Consider the following 16234-nt stretch of genomic DNA (forward strand, 5'->3'; position numbering starts at 1 on the left):
ATTCCTGCATGAAGTTTTTGTCTGGTTCTGTGAAGCATGGGCAAATGACCATCTTTATCCTTCGTCCTTCGAGAAGTCGAGCACGAATTGGCCTTTTTGATCGAAGAGGGGTGCTCCCAATAGGCGATGAGGCCATCCCACACATCCTTCGTGAGCTCAGTGGGCTTTCCCTCATACCCGTAGATCTCTCACTTGTCCTTCCAATCGGAGACTGTGTTGCAGAGACGGATCTTTGCCTTTGCAACGAATTCCGCCTTCACCCTCTCGGTGATTCCCAAAGACCAATGCCACTTCCAATCGGAGACTGTGTTGCAGAGGCGGATCTTTGCCTCTGCAACGAATTCCGCCTTCACCCTCTCGGTGATTCCCAAAGACCAATGCCACTTGATGATAATTATATTCATTATGCAAATGATTTTGTTCTTCACTATGATGAGCATCCTCAAAATTATTATTACTACTAGTAGCTTCATTTCCCCCATAACCCTCTCCATGTTGATACCAAATGTAGTACTGTGGTGTAAATCCTCTGTTTACTAAATGCTTCCATATAGTTTCAGTACGTGCAAATTTTGAATTCTTGCATTTCCGACAGGGGCAGAATATCTTACCGCTTTACTGCGTGATCGGTGTACAGCCCGACTCGTGCATGAATGTCTCTAGCCCGCTCAGAAATGCGTTTGTCACCCTCCCGCCGGAATCTTTGTGCAAATACATCCAACTCCGTAACTCGTAAATACTACCGCCACCGGCCATTTTTTTCTTAGATTTTTTTCTGATTTTTTTTTTACGTTTGTGTGTTGTGAGGAAGATAGTTGTGAGAAATGACATATATATAGAGAAATTTTCGAGTTGGGTAGTTGAAATATAACAACGATTTTACAAGGAATGTTTTACATGGATTTTACATGGATTTTACATGGTTTTAACATAATATTTACAACGACTTTACGACGAAATTAGGTAAGTTAAAGCACATTGAATACACGTTTTCACCTAAATATAACGGTAAAATGTTTTGTTGTAATGTCGATGTAAATATTACGACTTATTTCTCATTCCACGTACTTTCATCGTAAACTTACATGGACTTTACGACGAAAATATTTCCTCGTAAATTTACATGGAGTTTACAACGAAATTTTGTCTCCTCGTAACTGCGTTGTAAACACCATGTAAATTTACGAGGAAATATTTTCGTCGTAAATCTTCGTTGTAATGGAAACGTTTTCTTGTAGTGTTAAATGTATTAAATCAACTTGTAAAAAATTACTAAAAATCATATAAAAATTGTATAGTTATTAAAAATTATAACTAAACAATATTTATAAAATTTGTAGATATCTAAAAGAAACTAATGAAATTACGATTAACAATTTATTAAATTTTTGAAAAAGATGTAGAAAATTTTGAAAATATTAGTAATAAAAATTGTATAATTATAAAAATACAATTAAATAATTATTCCAAAATTTATAATGCATATTTTAATATATTTATTTTAGTGATGATTTATGAATTATTACCATATTTTAAGAAATTTAACAAAAATATAAATCAACATTAAATGTAATGTAGTAGTTATTGTCATATTCTATAAAGTGTACCAAAAATATATGTCAGTAATAAATGTGATTGTCCATGTCATATTAACTATAAGCCTTGTCATCAATCTTGTTAGCCATGTCATCATTTTTTGTAAAAATGATCGTAGATAGGACATGTGGCAAAATCACTTCACAAATGTAGTCTAGGGGATATTTATCGTTCATGTGGTTGCTACGTTCAATAATTTGCTGATAATGCATATTTGTTGGGGATCCTATATATGTACCAACACTGTGTTGGCAACAAATGCGTAATCATTATGCGGGACATATCTTGAGAGAATAGCTAGGTTTATCAGAACTTTAGTTCTAACTGAACAAAGTTTTGTGTTTATAGACATTATGGTTTCAGCGCAGGCAACTCTCAATAAATCCATATCGCTGATCAAAAAACAGTGAAATCCAATTTATTTAATGGTGGAGTAAGATCTGATTGGTTTTATTTCGTTTGTGTAATTAGTTTCTGGGATTATTGTTGTTTTTTGTATTTTAATATTAATTAAAACTTCCTATATTTAATAGAATTGTAAATTTCTTATGTTCTGCAGGTCTTACAAACATCCCGAGAATTTCTTAGTGTAGTCGATTTATTTTAACGAATATATTAGGTCAACATAAATTTATTTTTTCTTTTAATCTGCATGATAAAATTATTGAATGAATATTTTTTGGATAATTAATGTGGAAACAAGAAGCCGATTAATTATTTTAAATTATGCATGAGCACAGTTTTTAAAGCGGATACAATAACAAAAGTAGAAGTAACAATTATTCGATTAAAAATTTAAAATAGATAATTTCAAAAAATGATATAAAGATAGATGAATATTAAAAAGAGAGGATATATATTCTCCCCACGAAGCATTGATAGGTAGATCAAGCACATATGAATCCATGAGAGGTCTTCCTGCCACAAGCATTGAGAAGAAGACTGAGAGAGACGGGAACATTAAGCTTGATTCCTAGGACATTTGCCTTTAAGGCGGTACAGAGACAAGCCGCGGCCTCAAGATCGACCAAACCCTTAAGACCATCTCCATCGGCGAGTTGAGGGAGAGGTTCTACCGAATTTAAGGGGGAAAATTAAATGCAAAATGCAAAAAAACAAAGGACCGGTGTTTTAATAAGGGAAAGTAGAAGCGCTTAAAACTCCTAACGTGGCGGCTCCGTAGTGGGTAGAAAAAAGGTGGCCTCTCCTCTTTCGTTTTTGGTCGGTTCTCTCTCTTTCATCTTCGTCGAAATCGCTCCGGCTCTCTTTCTCTTCGTATTCGCTCTATCTCTTCACCACTGTTCCCATCAAAATCTCGGACGGAGATGATGTTTGATCGGTTTCTCCATCGTTGATTATGTCTCTCTCTTGTTCAATCACGTGGAAATCCCTCCGTCGTTTGGTCTCTCTCGTTCGTCGTCGATCCATGCAATCACCTCTCCATCCAAAGGCGTAGACAGGTAAACAAAAACCCTTTCCTTTCTTCTGTGTATTGATTTTGCTAGTATTGATTTTACTTGTATTGATTTTGGAATCTGGATACTCTTCATTTGCTTGTGTTGAACAAATCAAAAATTCTTTGGGTATAGGCCTATCGATTTGTTTTAAAAAGAATGCTTTCTGTATTGGAGATAAGAAACAAAAGTTGATTAATTATCAAAAATGATAATTCTTTGTCTCGTTCTCTCTGTTTAATTATCAAAGTCTCTCTGTTTATCCATAATTATAACTCTCTGATAAGAAACAAAAGTTGATTAATTATCAAAGTCTCTCTATTTATCGATAATGATAACTCTTTGTCTCGTTCTCTAGCCATAGGTTTGTTGATTATTTATCAAAATTGATATGTTGTTCTTCTTTGACTTTGAGGACATAACTACATCGGGACAGAGCATCTTCTGTTGGAAAGCTCGTGAAGGGGAAGGTGTTCCAGCACCTGTCCTGGAGAGTTTGGGTGTAGATGGTAGCATTGAAGTTGCATCATCAATGCAGTCGTCTGTCATTTCGGTTGGGAAGAGGTAAATACACAATCCTTTTAATATCATTGTACTTGTTAGTTGAGTTGAAAGAATCGAGCATTGATTGGTTTAGTTTTAGGTAAATGAACTTTCGTTTCTTGGTTGGTTTAGTTTTAGGTAAATACATTGTCTGTCTTGGTTGTTTTAGTTTTAGGTAGATATATTGATTGCCATTTATAACTAACAACTACTAAACTCAAGCTTAACGTTGCATTTAAAACCGAGCAACTCCTTCTTCCTCTGTATCTCCTTCTTCTTCGTATCTCCTTCTTCCTTTGTATCTCCTTCATCTTCTTATCTCCTTCTCCTTTGATAAGAAGATACAACTTCTTATCTCCTTCTCCTTCTTCTTCGTATCTCCTTCTTCTGTAAGACATCCTTCTTCGTATCTCTTTCTTCCTCTGTAATTCATATCTACTTCTTCTTTGCTATGGATCCATTTAGTCAAGCTGGTAATTTTCAAAACCTCTTAAACAGTCAACAACCAAACACCTCTTTCTCCTTTGTCATTCTTAGTATAGAACTCTCTTCATCAAATGCCTCTGTCTTCGGTACACAATGGGCTGACGATGCAAACGAAAAACACGTCGTCTCTGACCGTAAAGAAAGGAGGAAGTGGTCACCAACTGAAGATCTCGTTCTCATCAGTGCTTGGTTGAACACCTCCAAGGATCCCGTGGTGGCGAATGAGCAGAAGGCAATCGCATTTTGGAAACGGATTGCATCATATGTTGCATCAAGCCCAAAGCTTTCTGCTTTGCAAAAGAGGGAGCCAAGTAACTGTAAATAAAAGTGGGGGAAGATCAACGAGGGTGTATGTAAGTTTGTTGGGTGTTATGAAGCTGCAACTAAAGCTAAATCCAGTGGGATGAATGAGGATGATGTTTTGAAGATGGCGCATGAGATATTCTTCAGTGATTACAAGCTAAAATTTACACTCGAGCATGCCTGGTTGGAGCTTCGCCATGATCAAAAATGGTGTGGCGCTTCTTCAACCAAAGACAAGGTAAGCTCCAAAAGAAGAAAGCTGGATGACCAGACTGCACAATCGACCTCTGTGCAAGGTTGCCATGGAGAAGATGAAGCTATGGCTCGGCCGATTGGTGTAAAAGCAGCTAAGGCCAAAGGAAAAAGCAAGGGAAAGGCTTCGGAAGAGGCAGTGGAGCTTCAGACCATGTGGGAGATAAGGCAAAATGACTTTGTCTTGAAGGAGAAGCTTAACAAGCAAAAATTGCTTGATAGCTTAATTGCCAAGTCAGAGCCTCTAAGTGAGCTTGAAATCGCTTTGAAGAATAGACTAATAACTGACGTGTTGTCAAGTTAGTATGACAACTTAATTTCGAGTCTAGTTGACAAGTTAGTTTGGTCTCGAGTCGGGTCTGTAGTTTGGTTTCTAGTTTGGTTTCTAGTTTGGTATCGAGTCGGGTCTCAAGTTTGTTATCTTGTGTGATCACTATGTAATATTTCAGTCCTTGAAACTCTAGTAATGAAGTTCACTTGTTATTGTCTTGATGCTGTTTTTGTTGTGTCTTTGTCTTGTTGCTGTTTCTGTTGTTTCTTTGTCTTGTTGATGGTTCTGTTGTGTCTTTGTCTTTATTGCAGGTGGTGTGGTATATCTCGTGACACAACAAGACAGTAACCTTGTGTATTGGAGTTCTCGTGACACAACAAGACATGTTGTAGTAATAAAGCAAAGGAGTATATATATTAGGATTGCAAGGGTTTGGACAGTTAAATAAAGCTGTCTTACTAAATCATTTTGATCAATTATTAACTTCTTTGATATTTTAGTGAGAGTGGAACATTGTTTTATTAAGTGGTTACAATAAATCGTTTTTTTCATATATCATTCAGAAATGTGTACAATCATGGCTCTTATTATTATTATTTTTTTAACTGACAATCATGGCTCTTATTTAGTAGTGAAAAACTGAAGGATATATAGATATCAACACACCGTTGTGCTGTCGTAGTTTGAATATGTCAATTTTATTGAAGGATAACTCGTTGATCCTGGCCGTTTTGTTTTACTAAAAGTGGATCGTTATTTTATTAAATAGTTAAGATAAATCGTTTTTTATTTCAATATGGTAATTTTTTTATTAATAGTAATAATTAGATATTAGTTTTTATTTCTAAAGAGAAAAATTGTTTTTGTAAAACTTAATGCTATTATTGTCTTTAAAATTTTAATTCACAAATAATATTATTAAATTATATATACTTTTAAAATTAAATGGTTAAAGGTAAAACTTCCCAAAAACAAGATTTAAATTGGAATCCATGCACATGTGTTGATAATCACTCGATTCCTATATGTAGCTGGCGCTGGCGATTATCTTTGAAGATTGGTAATTTGGAATTTTATGACCCACAGTCTGGCTTTTCATATGTGTATTGGCTTGTACTTCTTGTTTTATTGTAACTGTCTTGATCATAATATCATTAGTGCTAAAATGTTCAACAATTCTCATTACTTCCGATTTTAAAATGAATGTAAACCGTAGCAGATCTGACTGAACCTAAAGGTAAAATCTACATTACAAATATGGTCGAGTGGTACGGTGAGATTAGAAAGATGTTAAGGACTCCTGGTTCAACAAAGAAGAGATGCTACTGGAAGGTTCAGTCACTCTCCGTTACAAACGGCAGCAATTCGTATGATGGCATATGGTTGCCCAGCTGATGCGGTGGACGAATACCTCCGATTTGGTGAGACCACCGCGCTTTTATGCTTAGAACATTTTGTTGAAGGAATCATAAATCTATTTGGAGATGAGTATCTAAGAAGACCCACGCCAGAAAATCTTCAACGACTATTCGATATTGGAGAGATACGCGGATTTCTCGGGATGATAGGGAGCATTGATTGTATGCATTGGGAGTGGAAGAATTGTCCGACCGCATGGAAAGGTCAATATACACGTGGATCAGGAAAGCCAACCATTGTTTTAGAGGCTATAGCTTCACAAGATCTCTGGATATGACATGCGTTTTTCGGACCTCCAGGTACATTAAACGATATTAATGTTCTTGATCGATCACCGGTTTTTGATGATATCTTACAAGGTCGAGCTCCAAAAGTTAATTACATTGTCAACGGACACGAGTACCATTTGGCTTACTATCTCACAGATGGTATATATCCAAAATAGCTGCTTTTGTCCAATCTATTCCACTTCCGCAAGGTCCCAAAGCATCCTTATTCGCTACACATCAAGAGGCTGTACGTAAAGATGTCGAGCGTGCTTTTGGGGTCTTGCAAGCTCGATTTGCCATAGTCAAAAATTCCGCTCTTTTGTGGGATAAAATAAAAATTGGAAAGATAATGAGAGCATGTATCATTCTACACAATATGATCGTAGAAGACAAACGAGATGGGTACACTCAGTTTGATGTATCAGTTTTCGCACAACCGGAATCAAACCGAAGTTCACAAGTGGATTTCACGTATTCTACTGATATGCCTTCAAATGTCGGCAATATGATGAGCATTCGGAATCGAGTTCGTGATAATAAAATACATCAACAGTTGAAAGCCGATTTGGTTGAGCATATATGGCAAAATTTTGGAACAAATCAAGATTTCAACTAATCGGTTTTTTCTCATTTACGATCTGTATTTGTAATATGCTTTTGTGTCATTTTTATTAAAACTTTTACGTATGTTTTTATTTATATCATTCTAATTAAAAAAAAAATTAAGAACCCTATCAAGTTCTCCCAATGGAGGTCAAAAAATTAATTAGCACTAACTAAGGTTCTTAACCTTTTAAATCACCTTTTTAACTCTTAAATTAATATAAAGAACCCATAAGAGTTTCCTATGGATGGAGGTGCTCTAAGGAGTGAACAACAAGGCTTAACCGGTGGCGTGCCCAATTCGATTTTGAGAAGATCCCTGAGGACATTGGCACAAACTCCAAGTTTGAGAGTTTTTCTAGGGCAACTCACTACAAGAAAACATAATCTTAACGAGGGCGGTTTTCCTCGTTATTTCGTCGTAAAAGAGGCTTTACGACGAATTAGCGAGGAAACGTGTTTGCTCGTTACACGTCCGTCGTAACACATATTTCCTCGCTAATTCTTCGTAACTTAGCGAGGAATATATTTCGTCGTAAAGACGAAGTAGAACGATTCGTCGTAAAGACGTCGCTACAATTCCTCGTAAGGACGTCGCTACAATTCCTCGTAAATAACTCGAAAACAGTTCCTCGTAATCTACACGTAAATACCTTGAAAGATTTTCCTCGCAAAATACACGTAACAACCACGAAATGATTTCCTCGTAAAATGGTCGTAAACATTTCCTCGTTATTTCCTCGTAAATACTTCCTCGTAAAATACTCGTAAATTGTTTCTCGTCATTTCCTCGTAAGATTTCCACGTAAAGAGGTCGTACATTAGCTACGAATTTACTTCGTTTTTATTATTTTACAGAATTTTAAAATATAATTAAAAAATAATTAAAATTATTTAATTTAATAATAAATTAAAATTCAAAATAAAAATAAATTCATATGAAAATATTTTATAAATAAATAAGTTTTGAATTTATATAATACAACAACAAAAAAAAACTAAGGGTCGTTCATCGCCCGGTAGAATTCATCACTCCTCCTCGTAACATCCGCCTCGTTATGTACGTCGCCGGATGACTCGCCATGAATGGGATGTTGTTGTCGCATGTTCCTCAACATGGACTCCCATTCCGGATTTGTGGCCGCAATAACGTCTAAGAAGCCCTCGACTCCACCCATACGAGATTTTGTCGCGGTCAACTCGTTACGCAGCTGAGCGGACTCTCTACGCAGCTCCGTGACTTCATCATCCCGTCGCTGACCATAAGACGATGTCGCTCTCGGAACATCGTTGACGGAACCAATACCCAATGTCCGTCCCTTTTTTTTAGGGACAACCTTAAAAACAAAAAATAAATATTGTAAGTAAATATTTAAAATTAAATTAAATGAATAATTAAAAATTAATTTTTTTGAAAATTTACCTCCTCGTAAATCTTATCCACTTCAAGTGTGGATAAGGTGACGGGTAATCCGTCGGTAGACTGCTGGGTCAGCTGAGTCTGGCGGTCTTCAACCCGAGCAACTACGTCGTTGTAGATTTGCTCGGACTTGCCATCTACAAATACGCCCGCCTTGTTCTTGTGGGTCCTCTCGTAAAGTTCCATAAGAGACGGGAGATGTCCCGTCTCTTTGGCGTAAAAAACAGTTAAGAAAGTTATAATAAATTAATATAATTATTAAAAAAATTATTTAATAAAATATTTAATTACCATTTCCAAACGGACACCGGCGTGGGGGTTTTTGGCCCGTAGTGTGAAGCATCGGCCCGTTCCCGTGCTCATCGACCGTGTTACGGGAGTTAGAGCAAGCCTGGACGATTCTAATCGAATCAGGAAGGCGCCAATAACGGATGAGGCCATCCCACACGTCTCTGGTGAGCTCAGCGGGTTTGCCACGCTCATACCCCTTCACGATCCAGTCACCCTTCCAGTTGGAGACCGTGTCCAACAAGCGAACTTTCGCTTTCGCGTTAAACTTCTTCCTCACCCTCTCAGTGATCCCCAAAGCCCAATTATATTTTTGCTGTTGGAAAAAATAAATTAACAATTAGTTTTTTAGAAAGTATATATATAAATCATGAAAAAATTAAAAAATATATAATTAATAAATAGAAACTTACAATGTAAATTTTGAACCACGTCTTTCTGACGTAGTGAGGCGTCTTACTCCAGTTTGGATGTGCCATGGAGAAGTAACCCTTGATCGTGTCGGTTATGTCCGATGCAAGACATCCGTCAACCCCCCACCTGGAAAATACAAATTTAAAATATAAATTATTTTTTAATGTTATAAAAGATATTTAAACGAATTAAAAAAATTAATGCAACATACCACAACGTTCCGTCCGGTCGGTCTGGGTCGATGATTGGTAAACCTTCTCTGCCTGGCAGACTGAGAATGTCCTCTACCGTGTACTGCGAGTAAGGAGCACTCGGAGGCACCATCAGATCTGGATGAATATCAGCGACCATCGGAGGTGCCATCGGAGGAGGCACAGGAGGAGGCATCGGAGGAGGCACATGAGGAGCCGATGGTAAACTAGAAGAAGTAGACCCAGAGACTCTCTGAGTGTACTGAGTCTCGGGGACAGTCTCCTGGCCTGAAGAACTGGGAGCGGAAGAAGATGCCGGGTCTAAACGACTACCCGGCTCACCGAAGATCTCTCTGTAATGGGCAGTAAGTCTTCCTTTTCGAACCTGGAAAAAAAAATGAAATTTTTAAAATTAACATCAACAATATATTTTCCAACATTATCCACCTAATCAACACTAAATAACATAAAATCCGCAAACCTATCTAAATTCCCTATACTAACCACCTAATCTATCCTGTACTAACCAAATTAGAGAGGAATGAGAGAGGCTTACCATTGCTACGAAATGGAGAGGAAGTAGAGAGGAAGTAGAGAGGAAAGAAAGAGTGAGCGGTCGGGTGTATATATAAGATTACATATCGTCGCAAATTCGTCGTAAATTTACGACGAAATAGCGAGCAGTTACAAAGGCCCGTGTTTTTTTTACGAGGAAATGGCGAGGAATCACAAAGGCCCGTGTTTTTCTTTACGTGTACTTTACGACGATTTTGCTTACGTGGAATTAACGTGATTTATGTTTAAATCTTTTTACGTGGTCTTTACGACGATTTCATCCTACGTGGAATTAACGAGGGTTATGTTTAAATCCCTAGAGCCCCAAACCCGAAACCCGAAACCCGAAACCCCAAACCCCAAACCCCAAACCCGAAACCCGAAACCCGAAACCCGAAACCCCAACCCCGAAACCTGAAACCCGAAACCCCAAACCCGAAACCCAAACCCGAAACCCCAAACCCCATATTCCTTATTTTCTACTTCATATATTCTAAACCCCCATCTTTAATTTTCTACTTCATATATTCCAAACCCCAAACCCGAAACCCGAAACCCCAAACCCGAAACCCAAAACCTGAAACCCCAAACCCCATATTCCTTATTTTCTACTTCATATATTCCAAACCCCCATCTTTAATTTTCTACTTCATATATTCCAAACCCCAAACCCGAAACCCCAAACCCCAAACCCGAAACCCGAAACCCGAAACCCCAACCCCGAAACCCGAAACCCAAAACCCGAAACCCCAAACCCGAAACCCGAAACTCGAAACCCCAAAACCGAAACCCCAACCCCGAAACCCGAAACCCGAAACCCAAAACCCAAAACCCGAAACCCCAAACCCGGAACCCGAAACCCGAAACCCAAATCCCCATCTTTAATTTTCTACTTCATATATTCCAAACCCCCATCTTTAATTTTCTACTTCATATATCCCTAGAACCCCAAACCCGAAACCTGAAACCCGAAACCCGAAACCCCAAACCCGAAACCTGAAACCCGAAACCCGAAACCCCAAACCCCATATTCCTTATTTTCTACTTCATATATTCCAAACCCCCATCTTTAATTTTCTACTTCATATATTCCAAACCCCATATTTAATTTTAGGTTTCGTCGTTATTTCCTCGTTGTCTTACGTGGACTTTACGACGATTTCATCCTGCGTGGACTTTACGACGATTTCATCCTGCGTGGACTTTACGACAATTTCATCTTACGTGGACTTTACGATGATTTCATCCTACGTGGACTTTACGACGATTTCATCCTGCGTGGACTTTACGACGATTTCATCATGCGTAGACTTTACGACGATTTCATCCTGCGTGGACTTTATGACGATTTGTGCTTACGTGGAATTCACGAGTGTTATGTTTAAATCCCTCGAATCAGAAACCCGAAACCCGAAACCCCAACCCCCAAACCCCATACCCTAAACCCGAAACCCCAAACCTGAAACCCGAAACCCCAACCCCGAAACCCGAAACCTGAAACCCCAAACCCGAAACCCCAAACCCGAAACCCGAAACCCCAAACCCGAAACCCGAAACCCCAAACCCGAAACCCCAAACCCCATATTCCTTATTTTCTACTTCATATATTCCAAACCCCCATCTTTAATTTTCTACTTCATATATTCCAAACCCCAAACCCGAAACCCGAAACCCCAAACCCGAAACCCGAAACCTAAAACCCCAAACCCCATATTCCTTATTTTCTACTTCATATATTCCAAACCCCCATCTTTAATTTTCTACTTCATATATTCCAAACCCCAAACCCGAAACCCGAAACCCCAAACCCGAAACTCGAAACCCCAACCCCGAAACCCGAAACCCAAAACCCGAAACCCCAAACCCGAAACCCGAAACTCAAAACCCCAAACCCGAAACCCCAACTCTGAAACCCGAAACCCGAAACCCGAAACCCGAAACCCCAAACCCGAAACCCAAAACCTCAAACCCCAAACCCGAAACCCCAAACCCGAAACCCGAAACCCAAACCCCCGTCTTTAATTTTCTACTTCATATATTCCAAACCCCCATCTTTAATTTTCTACTTCATATATCCCTAGAACCCTAAACCCGAAACCTGAAACCCGAAACCCTAAACCCGAAACCCGAAACCTGAAACCCGAAACCCGAAACCCCAAACCCCATATTCCTTATTTTCTACTTCATATATTCCAAACCCCCATCTTTAATTTTCTACTTCATATATGCCAAACCCCATATTTAATTTTAGGTTTCGTCGTTATTTCCTCGTTGTCTTACGTGGACTTTACGACGATTTCATCCTGCGTGGACTTTACGACGATTTCATCCTACGTGGACTTTACGACGATTTCATCCTGCGTGGACTTTACGACGATTTCATCCTACGTGGACTTTACGACGATTTCATCCTGCGTGGACTTTACGACGATTTGTGCTTACGTGGAATTAACGAGTGTTATGTTTAAATCCCTAGAATCAGAAACCCGAAACCCAAAACCCCAACCCCCAAACCCCATACCCTAAACCCGAAACCCCAAACCCGAAACCCGAAACCCCAAACCCGAAACCCCAAACCCGAAACTCGAAACCCGAAACCCGAAACCCAAACCCCCATCTTTAATTTTCTACTTCATATATTCCAAACCCCCATCTTTAATTTTCTACTTCATATATCCCTAGAACCCCAAACCCCGAAACCCGAAAGCCCAAACCCGAAACCCAAAACACAAAACCCGAAACCAAATACCCGAAACCCCATATTCCTTATTTTCTACTTCATATATTCCAAACTCCATCTTTATTTCCATTCCAAACCATAATATCCCACATTTGCTTATTCATAAAACAAACTCCCAGCATTACCTTATTCATAAAACAAACCCCACATTATCTTATTCATAAAACAAACTCCCTCATCTTATTCATAAAACAAATACATCAATCGGATACATTAACATTCTCGTCATCACTAGAAACATCATCATTTTCATTAAACTCGTCTTCAACAGCTTCGTCTGTGGCATCATCGGTAAGATCTTCGTACTCGTGATTATGCGGATCAATGAGAAGGATGTCATCAATTTTTTGTTCAGGTTCCTCGACTTCATTTATCTGTTCTTCTTGCAATGGTGGTTCTTCTCCACTGATGATTCGTCCTCGAGGTATAACTTTGATCACTGCTAACCAATTTATACCTGAATCTCTCATCCGAGGGTATGGAAGGAAGCTAACTTGGTCTGCTTGTGAAGCTAAGATGAAAGGCTCGAATTTGTTGTACCTTCGTCCACCGTTGACATCAACTACACCGAATTTGTTAGACCGAACACCTCTGTTGACGACGGGGTCGAACCATTCACATTTGAAGAGGACGCATTTCAGCTTCAGTATCCCTGGAAATTCGACTTCAATAATCTTCGTCAAGATCCCGTAGAAATCTGTTTCCCCTTTCACACATATTCCATAGTTACTGGTCGTCCGCTGTCTACCATAGTCATATGTATGAAAAGTATAGCCTCGTGTGAAATACATCTGTGATGTGGTGACCTTTACAAGTGGAGATTGAATTACTTCGTGTAACCACTTAGGATAATCTGCATCGTCGTCGTCATAATCAACCTGCAAAAATAAAGAGAATGTTAATGAAATACAGATAATGTATGAAAAAAAAGTTTTAGTTAGTACCTGATTCCGCAACCACTTAATGAAGTGTTGATCTTTCCTTTTGTCTACGTCACTTGTGGATATACCAGGAAATGTTTCTTCGACTTGAGAAACAAATAGGCTGTAAAATCACATTTTATAGGAATGAATCTCTCGCAATTATACAATTAATTATACTTATTTGTGTTTCGAAGTGTCAATATATGTTACCTTTCAAAATAACGCATCAATGGATCTTCGCAATTGAGTAGAATATAGGTGTGTGCACTATGAGCGTCTTCTTCACTCGACCACCAAACCTCTTTACACTTCCCACCGAGTCGCCCAATCTGGCTAAAGATGTCTGGAACACCAGCAACTGCATATGTTGGCGCAACACCACCATCATCATATCTTCTTGGAGCTCTTCTCCGTGTACGTACTTTTGACGCAAAGTAGTACGATGTGAAGTGAGAAACTTCTTCCGTCAAACTTCCAGCAATTATAGAACCTTCAACTTTGGCGAGGTTCTTTGCTTTTCCCTTCAAATATTTCATGGCTCGCTCATACTGATACATCCATCCGTAATGTACAGGTCCACGAAGCAATGCCTCATATGGGAGGTGGACAGCTAGATGCTCCATGACGTCAAAAAATCCGGGAGGAAATATCTTCTCCAAGTTGCACAATAAGATGGGAATGTTCTCCTGAAGCTGTTCCACAACTTCTTCTTTAAGAGTGCGTGTGCTCAGATCCCTGAAAAATGCTCCAATGCCTTTTATATTCAAAAAAAATTAAACACATTGTTAGTCATATATTATTTTGTAAATTATTGTGATATAATACACTACGTACCTGCAAGTGCTTCATGTACGTTTGTTGGAAGTAGCTCCGCAAATGCAAAGGGCAGTAGTCGTTGCATAAATACATGACAATCATGACTCTTCATCCCGGAGAACTTTTGACCCTTTTCAACACATCTAGAGAGATTCGAAACATACCCATCGGGGAACTTCACTTCTGATGCCACCCAGTTGAACAACACCGACTTTTTTTCTGAAGATAATCTGAATATCGGAACGGGAACTTGTCCATTGCTTTTAATATGTAACTCGCTTCTTGAGCAAATATCCGGCAAGTCCAACCTCGATTTTATGTTGTCTTTTGTCTTCCCTGGGACATTCAATATTGTATTCATGATGTTCTCAAAGAAATTCTTCTCTATATGCATCACATCGAGGTTGTGGCGCAGAAGAAGATCCTTCCAATATGGCAACTCCCAAAATATACTCTTCTTGTGCCAGTTGTGATGAACACCGTAAGAATCTGGCATATTACGAGGGACATGCCAATTACCACCCCAACGAACTGTTTCGTTAGCTCCGTAGTAGTCGATTTGCGCTTCAATTTGTTCTCCAGTTAGATATGGAGGAGGAGTGTCTCTCACAACCCTTTTGTGCCTAAACAAATTCTTGTTTCTTCGGTAAGGATGGCCAATGGGAAGAAATCGACGGTGACAATCAAACCAACTTGTCTTCCTACCATTCTTCAGTTGAAACGCATCTGTCGTTCCATTACAATATGGACAAGCTAATCTCCCATGTGTAGTCCATCCAGACAACATCCCATAGGCAGGGAAATCACTTATGGTCCACAAAAGCATCGCTCGCATCGTAAAATTCGTCTTCGTTGAACAGTCATACGTCCTCACCCCTGTTGACCACAAATCCTTCAACTCTTTTATCAGTGGTTGTAGGAAAACATCCAGGGACCTTTTTGGATGGTTCGGACCAGGTATTAATATGGTCAAGAATAGTAACTCCCGTTGCATGCACATCTCCGGTGGCAGGTTGTATGGAGTAAGAAAGACTGGCCACAATGAATATTGTCTCCCTGACATTCCGAACGGACTAAATCCATCTGTGCATAATCCGAGATACACATTCCGGATATTGCTAGCGAAATCTGGATGTACTTTGTTGAAATGTTTCCAGGCTCTTGCATCTGATGGATGAGTCATCTCACCATCCGTCTGAGTATGCTCGGCATGCCATCTCATCTTTCCAGCAGTCTGCTCTGATTGATACAATCTTTTCAATCTGTCTGTAATTGGTAGGTACCACATCCTTTGGTATGGTACCCTATTACGTCCCCGTCCTTGCGGCTTGAATCGTGGCTTCTTGCAGAATCGACATTCTTCTAGCTTCTCATCATCTCCCCAATAGATCATGCAGTTGTCGATGCAAACATCTATCATCTCAGAAGGCAACCCAAGACTATAAACCAGTTTCTGAATCTCATAATAAGAATCAGCAGACACATTGTCTTCCGGCAAATACTCTTTAAACAAGTCCGCCCATTCGTTCATGCAACTTTCAGGTAGATTGTGATCAGTTTTAATATTCATCATTCTAGCAGCTAACGACAATTTAGAGAGACCTTCTCTACAACCACTGTAAAGTGGTTGATTCGCCGCGTTTAACATTTCGTAAAACTTTTTTGCATCTATATTAGGTTCTTCATCTCCA

General features: G+C 39.0%; 1 long non-coding RNA gene across 2 annotated transcripts; it reads left to right on the top strand.

The window, feature by feature from the left end:
- Positions 1-1602: 1602 nt before the first annotated feature.
- On the top strand, positions 1603-5517 carry LOC106379998. 2 transcript variants are annotated; one of them, XR_007322336.1, is made up of 3 exons: positions 1603-3056; positions 3466-3614; positions 5217-5517. It is a non-coding gene; the product is annotated as an uncharacterized LOC106379998 (long non-coding RNA). The 2 variants fall into 2 exon arrangements; XR_007322335.1 differs by having other exon boundaries at positions 1603-3614.
- The last annotated feature ends 10717 nt before the right edge of the window (positions 5518-16234 follow it).

This window comes from Brassica napus, chromosome C4, assembly GCF_020379485.1.
Source record: "Brassica napus cultivar Da-Ae chromosome C4, Da-Ae, whole genome shotgun sequence".
Classification (NCBI taxonomy): domain Eukaryota; kingdom Viridiplantae; phylum Streptophyta; class Magnoliopsida; order Brassicales; family Brassicaceae; genus Brassica; species Brassica napus.